Source organism: Eleutherodactylus coqui, chromosome 7, assembly GCF_035609145.1.
Source record: "Eleutherodactylus coqui strain aEleCoq1 chromosome 7, aEleCoq1.hap1, whole genome shotgun sequence".
In the NCBI taxonomy this organism is placed as follows: domain Eukaryota; kingdom Metazoa; phylum Chordata; class Amphibia; order Anura; family Eleutherodactylidae; genus Eleutherodactylus; species Eleutherodactylus coqui.
The window spans coordinates 206423398-206446923 of record NC_089843.1 but is presented as its reverse complement, the minus strand read 5'-3'; the positions used below and the strand labels follow the sequence as shown (position 1 = coordinate 206446923).

The 23526-nt window shown below is 48.5% G+C and overlaps 1 pseudogene; it reads left to right on the top strand.

Moving 5' to 3' along the window:
* The first annotated feature begins 17412 nt into the window (after window positions 1-17412).
* Window positions 17413-18932, top strand: LOC136573659 (ATP synthase subunit beta, mitochondrial pseudogene; annotated as a pseudogene).
* Window positions 18933-23526: the final 4594 nt, after the last annotated feature.

The window sequence follows — 23526 nt, the reverse complement described above, 5'->3', positions numbered from 1 at the left end:
TCAGCCAGACGCTTTGGTGCTAATATGGACAATATTTTGACTCTCTCCACAGTTAGATATACATGTTTTTTTTACGCAAAAGTAACAATACTATATGAATGTTTCCTAGTGGAGAATACTCCTTCTAAGGCGAATCAATATCTCTTCTCAGGTGATTACAATACAAAACACATAATATAAATGAGTTTCCAATAATTCTATTAGCTACATCATGACAACTGTAAGCAATTCCTCCAAAAAAGAGAACCATTCTTTAAAGCGCGGTATTGATTGGCTTAGCAAAAAGGTACATGATTGTAGGCTTAGCACAAATATAATGCAGGAGGGGAGAATCCTGGGTCGTTTTTCACACAATTAGAGGGAGATTATTGATTCCCTGGGTAAGTGAAAACGGACATAAATGTGGAAATGAGAATATCCTGACATCTGGGGCGGACAATGATGGCTACACTCTGCTAATAGATCGGCGAAAGATTGCAGGAAGCCAGGGAACACTTTCTATTTGTAAACCAGATTTTTGCAACATAGTAACTGCCTGTACAAAGTGGTCTGCTGGGAACGGATGGTGAGAAAGCTTATCTACTACCATCTACAAGCCGTATAAAGGATGGGGCAAACTGGTAAGTTATTTACGTTCAGGGGCAAACTGGTAAGTTATTTACGTTCAGCAGCAAACTGGGTTCTATAATAATTCACATATTTCACTTTATAAATGATGTTTTCATACTTCACATGAATACAGAAGCATGACCTTAAACCAGGCCTGTATGATAAAGCCTGAAACGTACCCTCTAAGCTGAGGGTATCGCCCATAAGGGTGCCAGCCCCAGTGTTCCTACACAAACCCCCTCTCACCTGCTGTAAAACGAAAAAGTATTTTATGAAGAATATTTTTCAGCTTCTTAAAACTTTTGTGCTTTGTGATTCTGCAGCCCCCTACAAGAATCTTCGTTCTTTATCCCCAGTACACAAACACTCATGTAAACTATTCCCTATAAAACAATAAAAATGTGGAAGGAATTCTAAAACGGGCTTCACAGCAGACGTATCTAAGCAGATCCTGTGTATTATGTGAGCTGAGCAGATGATCGGCTTAGATAAATCAGCTTGGCAGACAGTATCACACATAATAGTTACCCCAGCAGTAATCGTGACTACTACTAGTTGCCCCAGCAAAAAAAGTGACCCTCCGCAGTTGCCCCAGCAGTTAAGGTGTCCCAAATAGTTGCCCCAGCAGTAATAGTGACCCCCATTAGTTGCCCCAGCAGTAATAGTAACCCCCAATAATTGCTCCAGCACAAATAGTGACCCCCCCCCCCAGTAATTTCCCAAGTAGTGATAGTGACTAGAGATGAGCGAACCTACTCGGCCACGCCCCTTTTTCGCCTGAGCGCCGCGATTCTCGAGTACTTCCGTACTCGGGCGAAAAGATTCGGGGGGCGCCGTGGGTGAGTAGGGGGGAGAGGGAGAGAGAGAGAGGGCTCCCCCCTGTTCCCCGCTGCTACCCCCCGCTCCGCCACACCTCCCCCCGGCGCCCCCCGAATCTTTTCGCCCTAGTACGGAAGTACTCGAAAATCGGGGTGCTCGATCGAGTAATTACTCGAAACGAGTATATTCGCTCATCTCTAATAGTGACCCCCCCCCAATAATTTCCCCAGAAGTGATAGCAACCCCCAATAATTGCCCCAGCAAAGATAGTGACCCCCAATAATTGCCCAAGCACAAATAGTGACCCACAGTAATTGCCCCAACAGTAATAGTGACATTACCTGACACCCTCTGACACTGCCCCCAGCAGTAATACTGACCCCACCCGCACCACTGACAATGTCCCCAGTAGTAATAGCAACACCACTCACCTCCCAACAATGCCCTCAGTAGTAGTAGCAACATCACCTGCTCCCCCGACACTGCCATCAGTAGTAATAGTGACCCTTCACTTACCCTTCCATCAGCCGGTGGACACTGCTGTCAGGATAGGCTTCAGCTCCGGACTGTCAGCGGGAGCCAGCACCTACGACCAGGATGTCAATGGACTGTGCATGCGCGGTGAAAGAGAAGTGCATTCACGAGGAGCCGACAAGAGGACTGCGCCTGCGTTACAAGTGGAGAACACTGCCAGACTGAATTTGTCTCAAGGGGTATCATACCCTTATCAATCAGGTATACCACACTCAACGGTGCACCGGAGAAGAATACAGTGTGAAACAGGCAAGTGGTGTTTCAAGATTCCCTTCCTCCTCTGAAGCTCTTTATTGTTTAAAAAGTATATATAGAGAACACTGTAACACAAGCTGATCCTCACCGCCCGGCTGTTACCCAATCATGGTATGGCAGATGGCTTGGGTTTTCCCAACTGAGCAATAATCATCACATTATTCTAAAAGTTAGAATTGATGTGGCGGTTATATTATCAAAAATTTACATGTGAACATATAAATTGCTAAACACTAAAGCCGGCAGTTACATTATCTCCGGCTTGCTGTAAACATACAATTGCTGAATGCTGAAATCTAATCGAAGACATTCTGTGTTCTAATCCAGTGATTAGCCGCAGTGGTCACCTGACCTTAGGCTCCACCCATATCGAATTTACAAATAAGCATAGAACACCCTGCGGCTGTATACAGTCTTCAGAATAAATATTATTGTTTAAGACCAATACAAATTTAGTGAAAGCAATTATTCCAAGTTTTCAGGAAACAAAACTGAGATTGGAGAAATATGGCAAGCAGTGCGGTATTAGACTGCCACTATGTGTCCAGCAATGCTCTGCTGTATTAGACTGCATCTATGTGTCCAGCAATGCTCAGTGCGGTATTAGATTGCCACTATGTGTCCAGCAATGCTCAATGCGGTATTAGATTGCCACTATGTGTCCAGCAATGCTCAGTGCAGTATTAGATTGCCACTATGTGTCCAGCAATGCTCAGTGCGGTATTAGATTGCCACTGTGTGTGCAGCAATGCTCAGTGCGGTATTAGACTGCCACTGTTTGTCCAGCAATGCTCAGTGCGGTATTAGACTACCACGATGTGTCCCTCGATGCTCAATGCGGTATTAGACTGCCACTATGTGTCCAGCAATGCTCAGTGCGGTATTAGACTGCCACTGTGTGTCCAGCAATGCTCAGTGCGGTATTAGACTGCCACTATGTGTCCAGCAATGCTCAGTGCGGTATTAGATTGCCACTGTGTGTCCAGCAATGCTCAGTGCGGTATTAGACTGCCACTGTGTGTCCAGCAATGCTCAGTGTGGTATTAGACTGCCACTATGTGTCCAGCAATGCTCAGTGCGGTATTAGATTGCCACTGTGTGTGCAGCAATGCTCAGTGCGGTATTAGATTGCCACTATGTGTCCAGCAATGCTCAGTGCGGTATTAGACTGCCACTATGTGTCCAGCAATGCTCAATGCGGTATTAGATTGCCACTATGTGTCCAGCAATGCTCAGTGCGGTATTAGACTGCCACTATGTGTCCAGCAATGCTCAGTGCGGTATTAGATTGCCACTGTGTGTGCAGCAATGCTCAGTGCGGTATTAGACTGCCACTGTTTGTCCAGCAATGCTCAGTGCGGTATTAGATTGCCACTATGTGTCCAGCAATGCTCAGAGGGGTATTAGACTGCCACTATGTGTCCAGCAATGCTCAGTGCGGTATTAGATTGCCACTGTGTGTGCAGCAATGCTCAGTGCGGTATTAGACTGCCACTGTTTGTCCAGCAATGCTCAGTGCGGTATTAGACTACCACGATGTGTCCCTCGATGCTCAATGCGGTATTAGACTGCCACTATGTGTCCAGCAATGCTCAGTGCGGTATTAGACTGCCACTGTGTGTCCAGCAATGCTCAGTGCGGTATTAGACTGCCACTATGTGTCCAGCAATGCTCAGTGCGGTATTAGATTGCCACTGTGTGTCCAGCAATGCTCAGTGCGGTATTAGACTGCCACTGTGTGTCCAGCAATGCTCAGTGCGGTATTAGACTGCCACTGTGTGTCCAGCAATGCTCAGTGCGGTATTAGACTGCCACTATGTGTCCAGCAATGCTCAGTGCGGTATTAGATTGCCACTGTGTGTGCAGCAATGCTCAGTGCGGTATTAGACTGCCACTATGTGTCCAGCAATGCTCAATGCGGTATTAGATTGCCACTATGTGTCCAGCAATGCTCAGTGCGGTATTAGACTGCCACTATGTGTCCAGCAATGCTCAGTGCGGTATTAGATTGCCACTGTGTGTGCAGCAATGCTCAGTGCGGTATTAGACTGCCACTGTTTGTCCAGCAATGCTCAGTGCGGTATTAGACTACCACGATGTGTCCCTCGATGCTCAATGCGGTATTAGACTGCCACTATGTGTCCAGCAATGCTCAGTGCGGTATTAGACTGCCACTGTGTGTCCAGCAATGCTCAGTGCGGTATTAGACTGCCACTATGTGTCCAGCAATGCTCAGTGCGGTATTAGATTGCCACTGTGTGTCCAGCAATGCTCAGTGCGGTATTAGACTGCCACTGTGTGTCCAGCAATGCTCAGTGCGGTATTAGACTGCCACTGTGTGTCCAGCAATGCTCAGTGCGGTATTAGACTGCCACTATGTGTCCAGCAATGCTCAGTGCGGTATTAGACTGCCACTATGTGTCCAGCAATGCTCAGTGCACTATTAGACTGCCACTATGTGTCCAGCGATGCTCAGTGCGGTATTAGACTACCACTATTAGAGATGAGCGAACACCAAAATGTTCGGGTGTTCGTTATTCGGAACGAACTTCCCGTGATGCTCGAGGGTTCGTTTCGAACAACGAACCCCATTGAAGTCAATGGGCGACCCGAGCATTTTTGTATATCGCCGATGCTCGCTAAGGTTTTCATGTGTGAAAATCTGGGCAATTCAAGAAAGTGATGGGAACGACACAGAAACGGATAGGGCAGGCGAGGGGCTACATGTTGGGCTGCATCTCAAGTTCCCAGGTCCCACTATTAAGCCACAATACCGGCAAGAGTGGGCCCCCCCCCCTCCCAACAACTTTTACTTCTGAAAAGCCCTCATTAGCATGGCATACCTTTGCTAAGCACCACACTACCTCCAACAAAGCACAATCACTGCCTGCATGACACTCCGCTGCCACTTCTCCTGGGTTACATGCTGCCCAACCGCCCCCCCTCCCCCCCCACAGCGCACACCAAAGTGTCCCTGCGCAGCCTTCAGCTGCCCTCATGCCACACCACCCTCATGTCTATTTAGAAGTGCGTCTGCCATGAGGAGGAACCGCAGGCACACACTGCAGAGGGGTTGGCACGGCTAGGCAGCGACCCTCTTTAAAAGTGGCGGAGCGATAGCCCACAATGCTGTACAGAAGCAATGAGAAATAGAATCCTGTGCCACCGCCATCAGGAGCTGCACACGTGGGCATAGCAATGGGGAACCTATGTGCCACACACTATTCATTCTGTCAAGGTGTCTGCATGCCTCAGTCAGACCGGGCTTTTTAATTCATAGACACAGGCAGGTACAACTCCCTATTGTGAAGTCCCTGTCGACCCACAGCATGGGTGGCTCCCTGGAACCCACCGGCGGTACACAGAAATATCCCATTGCATTGCCCAACACAGCTGAGGTAGTAATGTCGTGCTTAATGCAGGTGGGCTTCGGCCCACACTGCATGCCCCAGTCTGACTGGGGTTCTTTATAAGTGTACAGATGTAGTAAAAACTCCGTGTGCACCTACAGCATGGGTGGGTGCCAGGAAGCCACCGGCGGTACATAGAAATATCCCATTGCATTGCCCAACACAGCTGAGGTAGTAATGTCGTGCTTAACCCTTTCCAATCCAATTTGTATATGGTTTTCCTAGGGGGCTTACTCTCTTTCTGCCGTTATACAACGGCGCTATATGCTGGCTAAAGCCAGTACTGCATGAGCTGACACGTAGGATAGGCTCCGACAGCAGAGAGGCTGGCAATATACAGTAAGAGAACCCCGACGGACGTCTACCAACAACGGAGCTGTACAGCCTTAAACCCTAATGTCTTCACAGGTCAGACAGTGGACTGGAAAGGGTTAATGCAGGTGGGTTTCGGCCCACACTGCATGCCCCAGTCAGACTGGGTTTCTTTATAAGTGGAAACAGATGCATTTATAATTCCCTGTGGACCCACAGCATGGGTGGGTGCCAGGAAGCCACCGGCGGTACATAGAAATATCCCATTGCATTGCCCAACACAGCTGAGGTAGTAATGTCGTGCTTAATGCAGGTGGGCTAAAAATTAATTTGATTACACTGTAGGCGAGGGCCCACAAAAATTGCTGTATCAACAGTACTAATGTACATCCCAAAAATTGGCCATGGCCAGCCAAGAGGGCAGGTGAAACCCATTAATCGCTTTGGTTAATGTGGCTTAAGTGGTAACTAGGCCTGGAGGCAGCCCAGTGTAACAAAAAATTGGTTCAAGTTAAAGTTCCAACGCTTTTAAGCGCATTGAAACTTATAAAAATTGTTCAAAAAATTATTTGAGTGAGCCTTGTGGCCCTAAGAAAAATTGCCCGTTGAGCGTGATTACGTGAGGTTTCAGGAGGAGGAGCAGGAGGAGGAGGAATATTAGACACAGATTGATGAAGCAGAAATGTCCCCGTTTTGGATGGTGAGAGAGAACGATGCTTCCATCCGCGGGTGCAGCCTACGTATTGCTTACGTATCGCTGCTGTCTGCTGGTGGAGAACAGAAGTCTGGGGAAATCCAGCCTTTGTTCATCTTGATGAGTGTTAGCCTGTCGGCACTGTCGGTTGACAAGCGGCTACGCTTATCTGTGATGATTCCCCCAGCCGCACTAAACACCCTCTCCGACAAGACGCTAGCCGCAGGACAAGCAAGCACCTCCAGGGCATACAGCGCTGGTTCAGGCCACGTGTCCAGCTTCGACACCCAGTAGTTGTAGGGGGCAGAGGCGTCACCAAGGATGGTCGTGCGATCCGCTACGTACTCCCTCACCATCCTTTTACAGTGCTCCCGCCGACTCAGCCGTGACTGGGGAGCGGTGACACAGTCTTGGTGGGGAGCCATAAAGCTGGCCAGGCCCTTAAAGACTGTTGCACTGCCTGGGATGTACATGCTGCTCGATCTCCGCACCTCCCCTGCTACCTTGCCCTCGGTACTGCGCCTTCTGCCACTAGCGCTGTCGGGTGGGAATTTTACCATCAGCTTGTCCACCAGGGTCCTGTGGTATAGCAACACTCTCGAACCCCTTTCCTCTTCGGGAATCAGAGTGGGCAGGTTCTCCTTATACCGTGGATCGAGCAGTGTGTACACCCAGTAATCCGTCGTGGCCAGAATGCGTGCAACGCGAGGGTCACAAGAAAGGCATCCTAACATGAAGTCAGCCATGTGTGCCAGGGTACCTGTACGCAACACATGGCTGTCTTCACTAGGAAGATCACTTTCAGGATTCTCCTCCTCCTCCTCCTCCTCCTCCTCCTCCTCCTCAGGCCATACACGCTGAAAGGATGACAGGCAATCAGCCGGTGTACCGTCAGCAGCGGGCCAAGCTGTCTCTTCCCCCTCCTCCTCATCCTCCTCATGCTCCTCCTCCTCCTCCTGTATGCGCTGAGAAATAGACAGGAGGGTGCCCTGACTATCCAGCGGCATACTGTCTTCCCCCGCCCCCGTTTCCGAGCGCAAAGCAGCTGCCTTTATGGTTTGCAGGGAATTTCTCAAGATGCATAGCAGAGGAATGGTGACGCTAATGATTGTAGCATCGCCGCTCACCACCTGGGTAGACTCCTCAAAATTACCAAGGACATGGCAGATGTCTGCCAACCAGGCCCACTCTTCTGAAAGGAATTGAGGAGGCTGACTCCCACTGCGCCGCCCATGTTGGAGTTGGTATTCGACTATAGCTCTACGCTGTTCATAGAGCCTGGCCAACATGTGGAGCGTAGAGTTCCACCGTGTGGGCACGTCGCACAGCAGTCGGTGCACTGGCAGCTTAAAGTGATGTTGCAGGGTGCGCAGGGTGGCAGCGTCCGTGTGGGACTTGCGGAAATGTGCGCAGAGCCGGCGCGCCTTTACGAGCAGGTCTGACAAGCGTGGGTAGCTTTTCAGAAAGCTCTGAACCACCAAATTAAAGACGTGGGCCAGGCATGGCACGTGCGTGAGGCTGCCGAGCTGCAGAGCCGCCACCAGGTTACGGCCGTTGTCACACACGACCATGCCCGGTTGGAGGCTCAGCGGCGCAAGCCAGCGGTCGGTCTGCTGTGTCAGACCCTGCAGCAGTTCGTGGGCCGTGTGCCTCTTATCGCCTAAGCTGAGTAGTTTCAGCACGGCCTGCTGACGCTTGCCCACCGCTGTGCTGCCACACCGCGCGACACCGACTGCTGGCGACATGCTGCTGCTAACACATCTTGATTGCGAGACAGAGGAGGAGGAGGAGGAGGAGGGTGCTTTAGTGGAGGAAGCATACACCTCCGCAGATACCACCACCGAGCTAGGGCCCGCAATTCTGGGGGTGGGTAGGACGTGAGCGGTCCCAGGCTCTGACTCTGTCCCAGCCTCCACTAAATTCACCCAATGTGCCGTCAGGGAGATGTAGTGGCCCTGCCCGCCTGTGCTTGTCCACGTGTCCGTAGTTAAGTGGACCGTGGCAGTAACCGCGTTGGTGAGGGCGCGTACAATGTTGCGGGAGACGTGGTCGTGCAGGGCTGGGACGGCACATCGGGAAAAGTAGTGGCGACTGGGAACTGAGTAGCGCGGGGCCGCCGCCTCCATGATACTTTTGAAGGACTCCGTTTCCACAACCCTATACGGCAGCATCTCAAGGCTGATGAATTTTGCGATGCGGACGGTTAACGTTTGAGCGTGTGGGTGCGTGGCGGCGTACTTGCGCTTGCGCTCCAACAGTTGCGCAAGCGACGGCTGGACGGTGCGCTGAACTACACTGCTGGATGGGGCCGAGGACAGCGGAGGTGAGGGTGTGGGTGCAGGCCAGGAGACGGTAGTGCCTGTGTCCTGAGAGGGGGGTTGCATCTCAGTGGCAGGTTGGGGCACAGGGGGAGAGGCAGGGGTGAAAACCGGAGGCGCTGAACGGCCTTCGTTCCACCTTGTGGGGTGCTTGGCCATCATATGTCTGCGCATGGTGGTGGTGGTGAGGCTGTTGGTGTTGGCTCCCCGGCTGAGCTTTGCGCGACAAAGGTTGCACACCACTGTTCGTCGGTCGTCAGGCGTCTCTGTGAAAAACTGCCAGACCTTAGAGCACCTCGGCCTCTGCAGGGTGGCATGGCGCGAGGGGGCGCTTTGGGAAACACTTGGTGGATTATTCGGTCTGGCCCTGCCTCTACCCCTGGCCACCGCACTGCCTCTTGCAACCTGCCCTGCTGATGCCCTTGACTCCCCCTCTGAAGACCTGTCCTCCTGAGTAAGCGTTGCACACCAGGTGGGGTCAGTCACCTCATCGTCCTGCTGCTCTTCCTCCGAATCCTCTGTGCGCTGCTCCCTCGGACTTACTGCCCTTACTACTACCTCACTGCAAGACAACTGTGTCTCATCGTCATCGTCCTCCTCACCCACAGAAAGTTGTTGAGACAGTTGGCGGAAGTCCCCAGCCTCTTCCCCCGGACCCCGGGAACTTTCGAATGGTTGGGCATCAGTGACGATAAACTCCTCTGGTGGGAGAGGAACCGCTGCTGCCCAATCTAAGCAGGGGCCCGAGAACAGTTCCTGGGAGTGTTCCCGCTCCTGAGCAGGTGTCATTGTAGTGGAGTGAGGAGGCTGGGAGGAAGGAGGAGCAGCAGACAGAGGATTCGGATTTGCAGCAGTGGACGGCGCAGAACTGCAGGTTGACGATAGGTTGCTCGAAGCACTTTCTGCCATCCAGGACAGGACCTGCTCACACTGCTCATTTTCTAATAACCGTCTCCCGCGTGGACCCATTAATTGGGCGATGAATGTGGGGACGCCAGAAACGTGCCTCTCTCCTAATCGCGCAGCAGTCGGCTGCGACACACCTGGATCAGGAGCTCGGCCTGTGCCCACACCCTGACTTGGCCCTCCGCGTCCTCGGCCGCGTCCACGTCCTCTAGGCCTACCCCTCAGCATGCTGTATTACCAGTGATTTGATTTCACAGGCAGCTAATAAATTGGCGCAAGACTGCAGGCCAAATATAATTTTTTCCCTTTTTTGAAAACGAAAGGCCCCACTGCCTCTAGTGAATGTATAATCTAAGTTTAATAACTGTGCTGTTTTCCTGCTAATGTGTCACAGAACGTGAGGGTAGCAGAGTTATTATAACTCTGGCAGAGCAGGTATTTTTTTTCCCAATTAAGGAAAGCAAATGGCGAAGCCAGCAGTAAACCGTAGCTAGGTGCGTCTGATTTTTAAAGGTTGCACATGCAGCCGACACGTGTCCACCGCCCTTAGGATGGACAGAGGAAGGACAAATAGAAATATTTTCCGTTTTTTTGCACCAAAAGGCAGCACTGCGTATATTCAATGAACATGTGAAGTTTAATAACTGTGCTGTGTCCCTGCTAATGTGTCACAGAACGTGAGGGTAGCAGAGTTATTAACTGTGGCAGAGCAGGTATTTTTTTTCCCAATTAAGGAAAGCAAATGGCGAAGCCAGGAGTAAAACGTAGCTGGGTGCGTCTGATTTTTAAACGTTGCACACGCAGCCGACACGTGTCCACCGCCCTTAGGACGGACAGAGGCAGGACAAATAGAAATATTTTCCGTTTTTTTCCACCAAAAGGCAGCACTGCGTATATTCAATGAATAATAACTGTGTTGTGGCCCTGCCTACACAATTCTTTCCCTGCAGTATCAATGGAGGGTGCAATGCTCTGCAGAGGCGATTTTGAGAAGTAAAAAAAAATGCAGCACAGCTAACAGCAGCCTGGACAGTACTGCACACGGATAAATATGGCCCTAGAAAGGACCGTTGAGGTTCTTGAAGGCTACACTCACTCCTAACACTCTCCCTGCCTATGCAGCACTTCTGTCCCTAATGCCGGGTGCAACGCTCTGCAGAGGCGATTTTGAGAAAAAAAAAATTTCCACTGCTAACAGCAGCCAACACACAGCTATCAGTGGCCCTAATAAGGACCTTTGGGGGTCTTGAAGCCTACACTAACTACCAATTCTTTCCCTACAGCAGCTCCGGTACAAACAGCACTGTCCCTCATCTAACTCACACGGCATCTGAGGCGAGCCGCGGGAGGGGCCGACTTTTATATTCGGCGGACACCTGATCTCCCCAGCCACTCACAGCAGGGGGGTGGTATAGGGCTTAAACGTTGCAGGGGGAAGTTGTAATGCCTTCCCTGTCTTTCAATTGGCCAGAAAAGCGCGCTAACGTCTCAGGGAAGGAAGTGAAAATAACCAGAACACCGCATGGTGTTCGTTACGAATAACGAACATCACGAACACCCTAATATTCGCACGAATATCAAGCTCGGAAGAACACGTTCGCTTATCTCTAACCACTATGTGTCCATCGATGCTCAATGCGGTATTAGACTGCCACTATTTGTCCAACAATGCTCAGTGCGGTATTAGACTGCTGCTATGTGTCCATCGATGCTCAGTGCCGATCTAGACTGCCACTATGTGTCCAGTAATGCTCAGTGCTGTATTAGACTGCCACTATGTGTCCATCGATGCTCAGTGCGGTAATAGACTGCCACTATGTGTCCATCAATGCTCAGTGCGGTATTAGACTGCCACTATGTGTCCAGCAATGCTCAGTGCGGTATTAGACTGCCACTGTGTGTCCAGCAATGCTCAGCGCGGTATTAGACTGCCACTATGTGTCCAGCGATGCTCAGTGCGGTATTAGACTGCCCCTGTGTGTCCATCGATGCTCAATGCGGTAGTAGACTGCCACTATGTGTCCAGCGATGCTCAGTGCGGTATTAGACTACCAATATGTGTCCATCGATGCTCTGTGCGGTATTAGACTGCTACTATGTGTCCAGCAATGCTCAGTGCCGATCTAGACTGCCACTATGTGTCCAGCAATGCTCAGTGCTGTATTAGACTGCCACTGTGTGTCCTGCAATGCTCAGTGTGGTATTAGACTGCCACTGTGTGTCCAGCAATGCTCAGTGCGGTATTAGACTGTGTCCAGTAATGCTTTGTGCAGTATTAGATTGCCACTGTGTGTCCAGCAATGCTCAGTGCAGTATTAGACTGCCACTGTGTGTCCAGCAATGCTCAGTGCGGTATTAGACTGCCACTATGTGTCCAGCAATGCTCAATGCTGTATTAGACTGCCACTATGTGTCCAGCAATGCTCAGTGCGGTATTAGACTGCAACTATGTGTCCAGCGATGCTCAGTGCAATATTAGATTGCCACTGTGTGTCCAGCAATGCTCAGTGCGGTATTAGACTGCCACTATGTGTCCAGCAATGCTCAGTGCAGTATTAGACTGCCACTGTGTGTCCTGCAATGCTCAGTGCGGTATTAGACTGCCACTATGTGTCCATCAATGCTCAGTGCGGTATTAGATTGCCACTATGTGTCCAGCAATGCTCAGTGCGGTATTAGACTGCCACTATGTGTCCAGTGATGCTCAGTGCGGTATTAGACTGCCACTGTGTGTCCTGCAATGCTCAGTGCGGTATTAGACTGCCACTATGTGTCCATCAATGCTCAGTGCGGTATTAGACTGCCACTATGTGTCCAGCAATGCTCAGTGCGGTATTAGACTGCCACTGTGTGTCCAGCAATGCTCAGTGTGGTATTAGACTGCCACTATGTGTCCAGCAATGCTCAGTGCGGTATTAGACTGCCACTATGTGTCCAGTAATACTCAGTGCGGTATTAGACTGCCACTATGTGTCCAGCAATGCTCAGTGCGGTATTAGATTGCCACTGTGTGTCCAGCAATGCTAAGTGCGGTATTAGATTGCCACTGTGTGTGCAGCAATGCTCAGTGCGGTATTAGACTGCCACTGTTTGTCCAGCAATGCTCAGTGCGGTATTAGACTACCACGATGTGTCCAGCAATGCTCAGTGCGGTATTAGACTGCCACTGTGTGTCCAGCAATGCTCAGTGCGGTATTAGACTGCCACTATGTGTCCAGCAATGCTCAGTGCGGTATTAGACTGCCACTATGTGTCCAGCAATGCTCAGTGTGGTATTAGATTGCCACTGTGTGTCCAGCAATGCTCAGTGCGGTATTAGACTGCCACTATGTGTCCATCAATGCTCAGTGCGGTATTAGACTGCCACTATGTGTCCAGCAATGCTCAGTGCGGTATTAGACTGCCACTATGTGTCCAGCAATGCTCAGTGCGGTATTAGACTGCCACTATGTGTCCAGCAATGCTCAGTGCGGTATTAGACTGCCACTATGTGTCCATCAATGCTCAGTGCGGTATTAGACTGCCACTATGTGTCCATCAATGCTCCGTGCGGTATTAGACTGCCACTATGTGTCCAGCAATGCTCAGTGCGGTATTAGACTGCCACTATGTGTCCAGCGATGCTCAGTGCGGTATTAGACTGCCACTGTGTGTCCAGCAATGCTCAGTGCAGTATTAGACTGCCACTTTGTGTCCAGCAATGCTCAGTGCGGTATTAGACTGCGACTATGTGTACAGTAAGGGTTTGTGCGGTATTAGACTGCTACTATGTGTCCATCGATGCTCAGTGCCGATCTAGACTGCCACTATGTGTCCAGCAATGCTCAGTGCGGTATTAGACTGCCACTATGTGTCCAGCAATGCTCAGTGCGGTATTAGACTGCCACTATGTGTCCAGCAATGCTCAGTGCGGTATTAGACTGCCACTATGTGTCCAGCAATGCTCAGTGCGGTATTAGACTGCCACTGTGTGTCCAGCAATGCTCAGTGCGGTATTAGACTGCCACTATGTGTCCAGCGATGCTCAGTGCGGTATTAGACTGCCACTATGTGTCCAGCGATGCTCAGTGCGGTATTAGACTGCCACTATGTGTCTAGCAATGCTCAGTGCGGTATTAGATTGCCACTATGTGTCCAGCAATGCTCAGTGCGGTATTAGACTGCCACTATGTGTCTAGCAATGCTCAGTGCGGTATTAGATTGCCACTATGTGTCCAGCAATGCTCAGTGCGGTATTAGACTGCCACTATGTGTCTAGCAATGCTCAGTGCGGTATTAGACTGCCACTATGTGTCCAGCAATGCTCAGTGCGGTATTAGACTGCCACTATGTGTCTAGCAATGCTCAGTGCGGTATTAGATTGCCACTATGTGTCCAGCAATGCTCAGTGCGGTATTAGACTGCCACTATGTGTCTAGCAATGCTCAGTGCGGTATTAGATTGCCACTATGTGTCCAGCAATGCTCAGTGCGGTATTAGACTGCCACTATGTGTCTAGCAATGCTCAGTGCGGTATTAGACTGCCACTATGTGTCCAGCAATGCTTAGTTATGTTGCATAGGGATAGTTGTTTTGTAAAAAGCCTTTACTCCGCTGATGTATAATATATCGGGACAATACAGAGATCTCTCCCATCATCTATTTATACCCAGGACTGTGACTATAACTAGGGGGCGCCCTCTCTGTCTAGAGGAAAGAAGGTTTCTACAATAGCACAGAAGGAGGTTCTTTACTGTAAGAACAGTGAGACTAAGGAACTCTCTGCCTGAGGAAGTGGTGATGAGGAACTCAATAAACAGGGGCCTGGACGCCTTTCTTGAGCGCTACAATATGTTATGTCACTAATTACTTCAGAAGGGTCGGTGATCCAGGGATTACTCCGATTGCCAGATTGGAGTCGGGAAGGAATGTTTTCCCCTAAATAGGGGAAATTTGGCTTTTTCCTCATTGTTTTTTTTTGTTTCCTTCAACTGGATCAACATTGGAGAAGTAATAGGCGGAACTGGATGGACACGAGGCTTTTTTTTAGCCTAGCATACTGTGTTACTTTGATCCCCGTCCCCAGCTGATCTTCACTTCTACGTGCAGGGAGCCGGCTATGGCACCAATTCGCGGGCCATGTGATGTAATGGATTGAAATAAACTAAGTCAAATACCTATTGCAAACATGTGTTTCTTTTCCTCACTACTAACACAGCTTCCTATCTGACAGTGCTGACTAACTCCCTCTCCTCACCCCCTCCATTTAAACTTTTCTCCTCTACCACTGCTGTGTGGATGGTACGGAGCATAAAAGGCCAGTTCTACCCCCAACACTTATATTTCTTTCTTCATCACTTCTCCTATGGAGGGAGTACCTTGGTCACTCGCAGTCGTCTCTGGTACCTTGTACCTGTATACCACCTCAGAGATCAGTTTTTGGTGGTGGCGTTTATGAGCGGGTATGCCAGACTGGCTACCTAAGAATGGGTCTAGGCAGACCAGAACGGACTGAAACCTGCCCACCCTTGGCAGTTGGAAGTAGTCTTCTTGAAGAGGCTGGAATGGGTAGTCCGGACGAGGGGTGCACTGCATGGGAGCCTAGACAGCCCTACCCATGTCATTCGGTGCACAAATCAGGCAGCCCTATGTGTGTTTGGCTGCCGTGACGCTAAATCTTGGTGCAGACCAGTGACTAGCAACCACATCTGTCATAGCTGTTTTTGAAAGATAAGGACGTCAGCACTTGGAGGAAGAGACTGATACAAGATAATCACCTACAGATTCATACTTCATGATGTACTAACTATGCACACTTTCTATAAAACCCCATGCAGCTTGATTAGAATAAAGAAGTTTCATTCAGCTGAACAGCAGGTTTCAGTGGGATTCTTCCGCGCATGCACGGGCCTTGAACCTTCTAATCAAGAAGTGGCCAGATATTCATTAGGTATGTTAGTACCAATCTATAACAGTGACCGTCGCAGCCAATCACTAGCTTGCTTCAGTTGGTGATTAACTGCAGAAGTCTCTGCTCTGTAGTTGGAAGTAAAGACTAGAGGTGGACCAAGCATGGGTGGAAGGGGAGCAGGCGAGTGTAACTTGTATTAATCATTGCAATTTAAGGACTTTCCCTTTCAATTACTAGAAATAATGTATTCATAATTGTCAAATTTTCACTCAAATCCAGAGTTTTATACTGTTAAGTCAGCCGGACATTGAACCTCATTTATGTAAACTGTCTAATGTCTTTAATGCTCTTAGCATCCAATCAGAGCACAGCTTTCATTTCTGAAACTACTCTGGAAAAATCAAAGCTGCGCTCTGATTGGTTGCTATGGGCAACAAAGGCAGGCTTACTGTTAGACAGTTTTGATACATGAAGCCCATAGTACCCATATCGTACCGCTTTGCTAAGACTCCACAAGTACCTTCCAGCACCTTTATTGCATTATATGGCAACATAGCTATCTTGACATTAAAGATGAAGCATGAGTTTCTATGGGTGTATGTGTCACTACACACTGCATATCTAGTGCCCAGGGCAGCACCTTGTCGGGGGCATCGCCTGTGCCAGCATGCAAAAATATTTGTTTTCAGCCCCCTTCCTCTGCCTTTTGCAGACTTGCTACTAAATCTGCCATCTTTCGGAAGAGAAGAATTACACATGCATGGCAGACAACTAGGTAGCAGTGAGCACATGGCGGTACAGCAATCTGAGTCTCAGAGTAGTGCTGATTTTTGGAGCAGCAGTCAACAGGGGTTGCTCCACCAATCAGACGCTGACTTCACACTGTCTTTGCCACACTCGTAGAGTATTGGCAGTGCCACTGCAGAAGGAGGAAGTGCTGCCACTGACTGCTCCTTGTATGGGCCATGAACACAGGACAATTCGCTCAAAATTCATTCAAACAAACAAATTTGAGCAATAATCGTGCATTGGAAATGCAAAAGACCCAAATAATACCACCATACCATGACCATTACCACTGCGTAGTGACCATCGTCCAGTGACCATATGGTGGTAAATACCAGCTCTGTACATGTGCTCTGCAGACTGTATAAGTGAGTACACTATGGTTACCTCTTGTGATGATAGTTAGGCCCCCTGTCCACGGCCGTGACGGAATATCGCTAGCTAGTGATATTCCGAAACGGGGGAGAAGGGGGGAGCGCTGTCAGTTCTCTGCAGCGAGCCAATCTGACAGATAGGCATGCCGTGATTTGAATCCCGCAAGTGGAAAATCGCTAAGATTCTCTGCTCGTGGACATCGGGGCTGCGACGGAATATCGCCATGGGTAACGCAATGAACTATCACCCTTGGACAGGCAGTAACATCTTATCTTATTAAAGTTGTTCAGTTTTTCCCATCTTTTCCATCTGGCCCAGACCACCATGATGATTCTTTCTAGCCATGACTTGTTTCTGTTAAGTTATTCCCCCTGTACCATCACTTACATTCCCTTCTTTTGAGGTCTACATTCTTAGACTCTTCCATCCACTGTCCGTGCAAGTGGCGGTCATCTTCTGCTCCTGGGTTCCTTTTCTCCGCTGTTCTCTCCTTCTGCCTCCACCATGTTAGCAGCTGTTAGACGCTGCCTCACTGGGGCCCTTAAGGCTTTCAATCCAGCCATCAGATCCCTGTAGCTAGGACAGACTCTGCTGAGGAGCATTCCAGGAGAGACTATAGCGCTCAGGATGCTCCAATTGCCAAACCAGGCACAGCAACCATCGGCATTGTCGCTATCATCTGAGCTATGGTTGACGTCCAGTTGGAGGCCTGCCACCAATTCTGAATGTTCTTGGAGTCCAGGAAAGGAACATCAGGCTGATTCTGGAAGTTGCTCAGCACTTGGATGGGAACACTATCCATACCATTGCTATGGATGGTACCGAAAATATGGTTAGAGGGCAAAAGATTCTCGATACCTGCAGACCAATCAGAATTCCTGTCCGCATGAAACCCTTGGAAGGATCATAAATGTCATTGGTGAACCCATTGATGAGAGACGCCTAATTACAACTAAACAATTTACTGCCATCCATGCTGAAGCACCAGAGTTCCTTGAAATGAGTGTTGAGCGGGAAATTCTGGTTGCCGGAATCATAGTAGTAGATCTGCTTATCCCCTATGCTAAAGGAGGAATAATTGGTTTATTTGGTGGTGATGTACCTATTATGGAGCTGATCAACTATGTGGCCAAAGCCCATGGTGATTACTCAGTGCTTGCAGGGATGGAAGAACATACCCGTGAAGGAAATGACTTGTACCATGTAATGATTGAGTCTGGTGTCAACATCAAAGGTAGCCCTGGTATATGAACAGATGAATGAACCGCCAGGTGCCACAATCCATGTTGCAATGACTGGATTGACTGTTGCTGAGTACTTCAGAGATCAAGAAGGATAAGATGTGCTGCTTTTCATTGACATCTTCAGGTTTACTCAGGCTGGTTCAAAGGTGTATGTCTGGCTTGGTCATATTACCTCTTCTGTTGGTCACAAACCAACCCTGGCCACTGACATGGATACTACGTAAGAGAGAATTACAACCCCAAAGAAGGGATCTATTACCTCTGTGGAGGCTATCTATATGCTGCTGATGACTTGACAGATCCTGCCCTGCTACTACATTTGCTCACTTGGACGCCATAACTGTGCTGTCTCGTGCCATTGCTGAGCTTGGTGTCTACCCTGCTGTGGATCCCTTGGATTCAACTTCCCGTATCATGAATCCCAATAGCGTGTGTCAGGAGCCTTAGGATGTTGCTCATGGTGTGCAGAAGATCTTGCAGGATTACAAATCCCTACAGGATATCATTGCCATCTTGGGTATGGATGAATTGTCAGAGGAAGACAAACTTACTGTAGACAGAGCTAGCAAGATCTAATGTTTCCTGTCTTAGCCATTCCAAGTTGCTGAAGTCTTTACAGAACGTCTGGGCAAACTGGTTCCACTTAAAGAAACTATCAAAGGATTTTGACAGATCCTTTAGAGAGAATATGATCACTTGCCTGAACAGGCTTTCTACATGGTAGGATCTATTGAAAAAGCAGGAGCAAAGGCTGAGAAACCTGCAGGAGAGCACACCTAACCCTTTCCAATCCAATGTTGGGCCTGCCCGGATTTCATCATTTCCCTCCACAGCTCCGATGTCGGGGCAGGCCCGACACTGCAGTGCAAGAGTGCATCTGCACCCGATCATCAGACACATCGGGTGCAGATACACTCCTGCAATGATCATCAACAAGGACCCTCGAGGAGAAGGCAGAAAGGGTTTTTATTTTAACCCTTTTTGCCTTCTCCTTTACACATTACATAGCGCTCAATTAGCGCTATGTAATGCAGAGAGATTCCGGCCGGCGATCATGTGACCGCCGGTGTTACCTGACCCCCAGCGCACACATAAACGCCGAGCCGGGAGCCTGCACCGTGGGGGGACCTGCTTACCTATCCGGCGTCTTTCGCATTCTCCCTTCTGCCTCCCGTTTCAGCGATCATGTAACCGCTAGGTGCCACCTGACCCCAGCAGTCACATGATCGCCGAGGCAGAAGGGAGAAGACGCCGGACAGGTAAGCAGGTCCCTCCACGGTGTGGTGAGCACCTGCACCCTCCTGAACTCTGTCAGTTCAGGAGGGTGCAGGGAAAATGTATTTTTTCTCATCCATTCTCCCCAGCTCTGATTTATTTGGAGCTGGGGAGAATGGATGATAAAAAATAAATGGATTGGAAAGGGTTAAAGACTTTAATTAATAAAAACAAGGTTCCTTAAGCACTCATCCACAACACCTTCATCCTCAGTAATGCTTTTTCCCTTTCTGTAATGGATGATGTTGGCAAAGTGTATTTAAACTTTCCAATAAAACATCTGTGTAAAGACCATATGTGTTTGTGATGTGAAACATTAGATGCATCAAACTGACAGCAAGTCTTTGTTGTAAGCAGCTGTATCGGATCTTCACTAAAATGGTTTTAGTACCTAAAAGGTGCTACTGTATTATCTATTATTCATGGTCTGAAATACCAGGTTATTATACCATGTCCTTGCTTATATATGTATAATCACAGTAGGTGGACAAAAATACAGAAACACCATACAAAATGCATGCCTTAAGTTATATGGGATTATAAATCATATTTCAATAGGACATGTAGAGACCGACCGTAAGTGGAGGTAATATGAACATCAGGGGTTTGAGCCACTCAGCTGTTGTTACCAGCTGCCTCCCAAAACCACCCAGAGCAGGACAAAAGGTGAAATAAACACAAATTGGTGGGAATGCTCTCAGCCAAGCAGGGGTAAAATCCCATGAATTTCATATGGTGTTTCCATATTTTTGCCCACCCCTTGCAAGCGGTGAGAGATGCCGCATCAGGACTGGGAGCCTAAAGTCCATGTGGACCAGTTCTGGGCCCATCGCTAGTCTGAAAGAGGCGCTCTAGACACCCGGTGGGGTTAGTGATGGTGGCCTGGCGGGTTATGAACCCTGGACATTTGTATGCTGTTTTCTTTTGGTGTGCTGTCAAATAAATGCTGGTGGAAGCCACATTTAAAAGAAATCAACTCTCCTGGAGCCTGTATGCATGTGTCAAGTCCATTCTAGTCCGAGAGGTTGGCAATCTGCAGTCGAGTAACTGCGGCTTGCCACATATGGTGGACCAATTCATTATACAGGAATAGTCCAGAAGACCCTTCTTAATGTATTCACAGATAGGACTAAAAATTAACAATTCTTTTAAAAACGCATAGAAAAACGTATAGAAACTCAACGAACAAACATTTAACATGTATATTCACTCAAAAGGAATGAATTTGATAGAGCGAGATGTAATGAAAAAGGTTTATCCTCTCTTGGTTGAGTCCATTCCCTCCTATTAGGTAACTATTATACATGTACATGAAACTAGTACTGTCCCCAATAGTTCCTCACTGCATATAGATGTAATAACCTACGTAACTGTTCTGATCTTTCTCATTCCTAGATCCAGTCTAAGAACCTCTCATCCCCAACAGGATAGCTATATAGAGCACTATGTATTGTGCCTCATTTCTCTACACTCCTCTTTTATCTTAGGATAAGGATTGCTGGCTCATTCTGATAATCTACCCCTAGCAAAGATAGTGCAAAAAATATAAATTAAAGAAGTAAAATGGTGATAAATAGAGATGAGCGAGCATACTCGTCCGAGCTTGATGCTCGTTCAAGTATTAGGGTGCTCGAGATGCTCGTTACTCGAGACGAGCACCACGCGGTACTCGTCTCGATTAAACGAGCACTGACCATTGAATTCAATGGAGCCGGCAATACAGCCGGCTCCATTGAAAGCAATGGGCTGCCGGCTAGCGCGGGATGAATTGTCGGGAAGGGCTTAAAAATATAAGCCCTTACCTGAAAATCATCCTAAAATGTGTAAAAAGTAAAAAAAAATATATACTCAGCTTGTCCCGGCAGAACGATGTTAGCCCATTGAATTCAATGGAGCCGGCAATACAGCCGGCTCCATTGAAAGCAATGGGCTGCCGGCGATCGCACAATGAATTTTCGGGAAGGGCTTTTATATATATATGCCCTTCCCTGCAATTCATCCAGAAATGTGTAAAAATAAAAAAAATATATATACTCACCTGGTCCCGGCAGACGGAGTTCAGCTGCGGCCAGCTGGCAGTTCTCCTGAACTGCTCTCTGTAGTATTCAGCAGCCGGGGATTTAAAATCCCCACCTGCTGAATGAGCTGTCTCTGATTGGTCACAGCCTGACCAATCAGAGGCAGATCTCACTCACACCCATTCATGAATGGGTGAGTGAATGCTGCCTCTGATTGGCTCAGCGCAGCTCTCAGCTGAATGACAGCAGTTCAGCACCACAGTGCAGGGGACAGCAGGAGAAGACGAGGCTGTGCCCCAGCAGCTGAAGGGAGGTGAGTATCTATTTTGTTTTTTAAATCACTTTTAATTCATTTCCAGGGAATGGCTTATATGTAAAGCCCTTCCCTGAAAAAGAATTCAGGTGTGCCAGCGGACCATTGTCTTCAATGGAGTCGCCGGCAGCAGCAGCAGCTCCATTGAAGAGAATGCCTGCATTTTTATTCTTTTTTACACTAAAATCTTTCTTTTTCAGGTAAGGGCTTATATTTTTAAGCCCTTCCCGAAAATTCATCCCGCTCTCGTCGGCAGCCCATTGCTTTCAATGGAGCCAGCTGTATTGCCAGCTCCATTGAATTCAATGGGCTAACATCGTTCTTCTCTGCCACAGCTGTTACAGCTGTGGCAGAGGAGAACGATCTTAATGCTGACATAATTTTTATTTTTTTATTTTTACACATTTTAGGATGATTTTCAGGTAAGGGCTTATGTTTTTAAGCCCTTCTCGAAAATTCATCCCGTGCTCGCCGGCAACCCATTGCTTTCAATGGAGCCGGCTGTATTGTCGGCTTCATTGAATTCAATGGGCTAACATCGTTCTTCTCTGCCACAGCTGTTACAGCTGTGGCAGAGGAGAACGATCGTTATGCTGACAGTGGGGGGGGGGGGGGGGGGTCACTCTTGCCACTATTGTGGCTTAATAGTGAGACCTCGGAGCCCGAAATGCAGCCCTGCATGTTGCTCCTCGCCTGCCCTATCCATTTCTGTGTTTTTTACATGACTTTGGTGATTTGCTAAGATTTTCACAAATGAAAACCTTAGCGGAGCACCAGTCATACACGAAAATGCTCGAGTCGCCCATTGACTTCAATGGGGTTCGTTACTCGAAACGAACTCTCGAGCATCACTGAAATTTCGACTTGAGTAACGAGCACTCGAGCATTTTGGTGCTCGCTCATCTCTAGTGATAAACTAACAACCCAGATGGTGGGCTGCAACAGAGCTCTTCACGCTGCAGTCTTTTATAAGAGGCCGGTTGCCCTCCCCATAGGGGGTGTGAGTTGTTGGGATCCAATCACACATGACATTGTAATTAGTATACAGCCCACATCATCATTGACCATCAGGCCTGCCCACGGTAGTCATGGCAGCCTGTAAACATCTTAGGCACAACAATACAGAGCCAGAAGATCGATCTCCTCCATAAATCTCCAATGGAGTAGTTCCTACTGACTTGCTTAGTCATTCCGGAATGTCCGATCATTATTTCGGACATTATTTTGGGGGGTACTAAAAAGCACATGCCTTGAATTATCTATGTAGTGGAAATATGTCTCGGCAATCTGATGTATTCCACCTCCTAGGGATGTGGAAGGTCAAGCTCCGATGGTATAGAGCGTTCCTCCCGAACAAGCCTCCATGCGTGACGTCAGCACGCACTTGCATCAATGCATGCGCAGTTCAAGAAATGAGGCCGATGCCCTTTCCACGTTTACGCATGTGCAGAAGGTTTCAATTGTGGAATAGAGCCCGGAACATCAACAGCGTGCAGTACTCCAACCAGAGTCATTGCGCCCGCGTGGCATTAACAGGGCTATCAAATAACATGAGAAGGGATCACCAGAGGGGTTCTAACTGCCGCATAACATAGCGATGGTATTTTAGTTTGAATAGATAACTTGCTCATTATAGGTGGATACACTATTCGGTAGATACGAAGTATAACAGCAATTCATTATGACTGATATGTCTTATAATGCAGACTTTATTCTGTGTTTTTTCTCGATGCTATTTTGTTTGATCCTTATATCACAAGTACTGCAC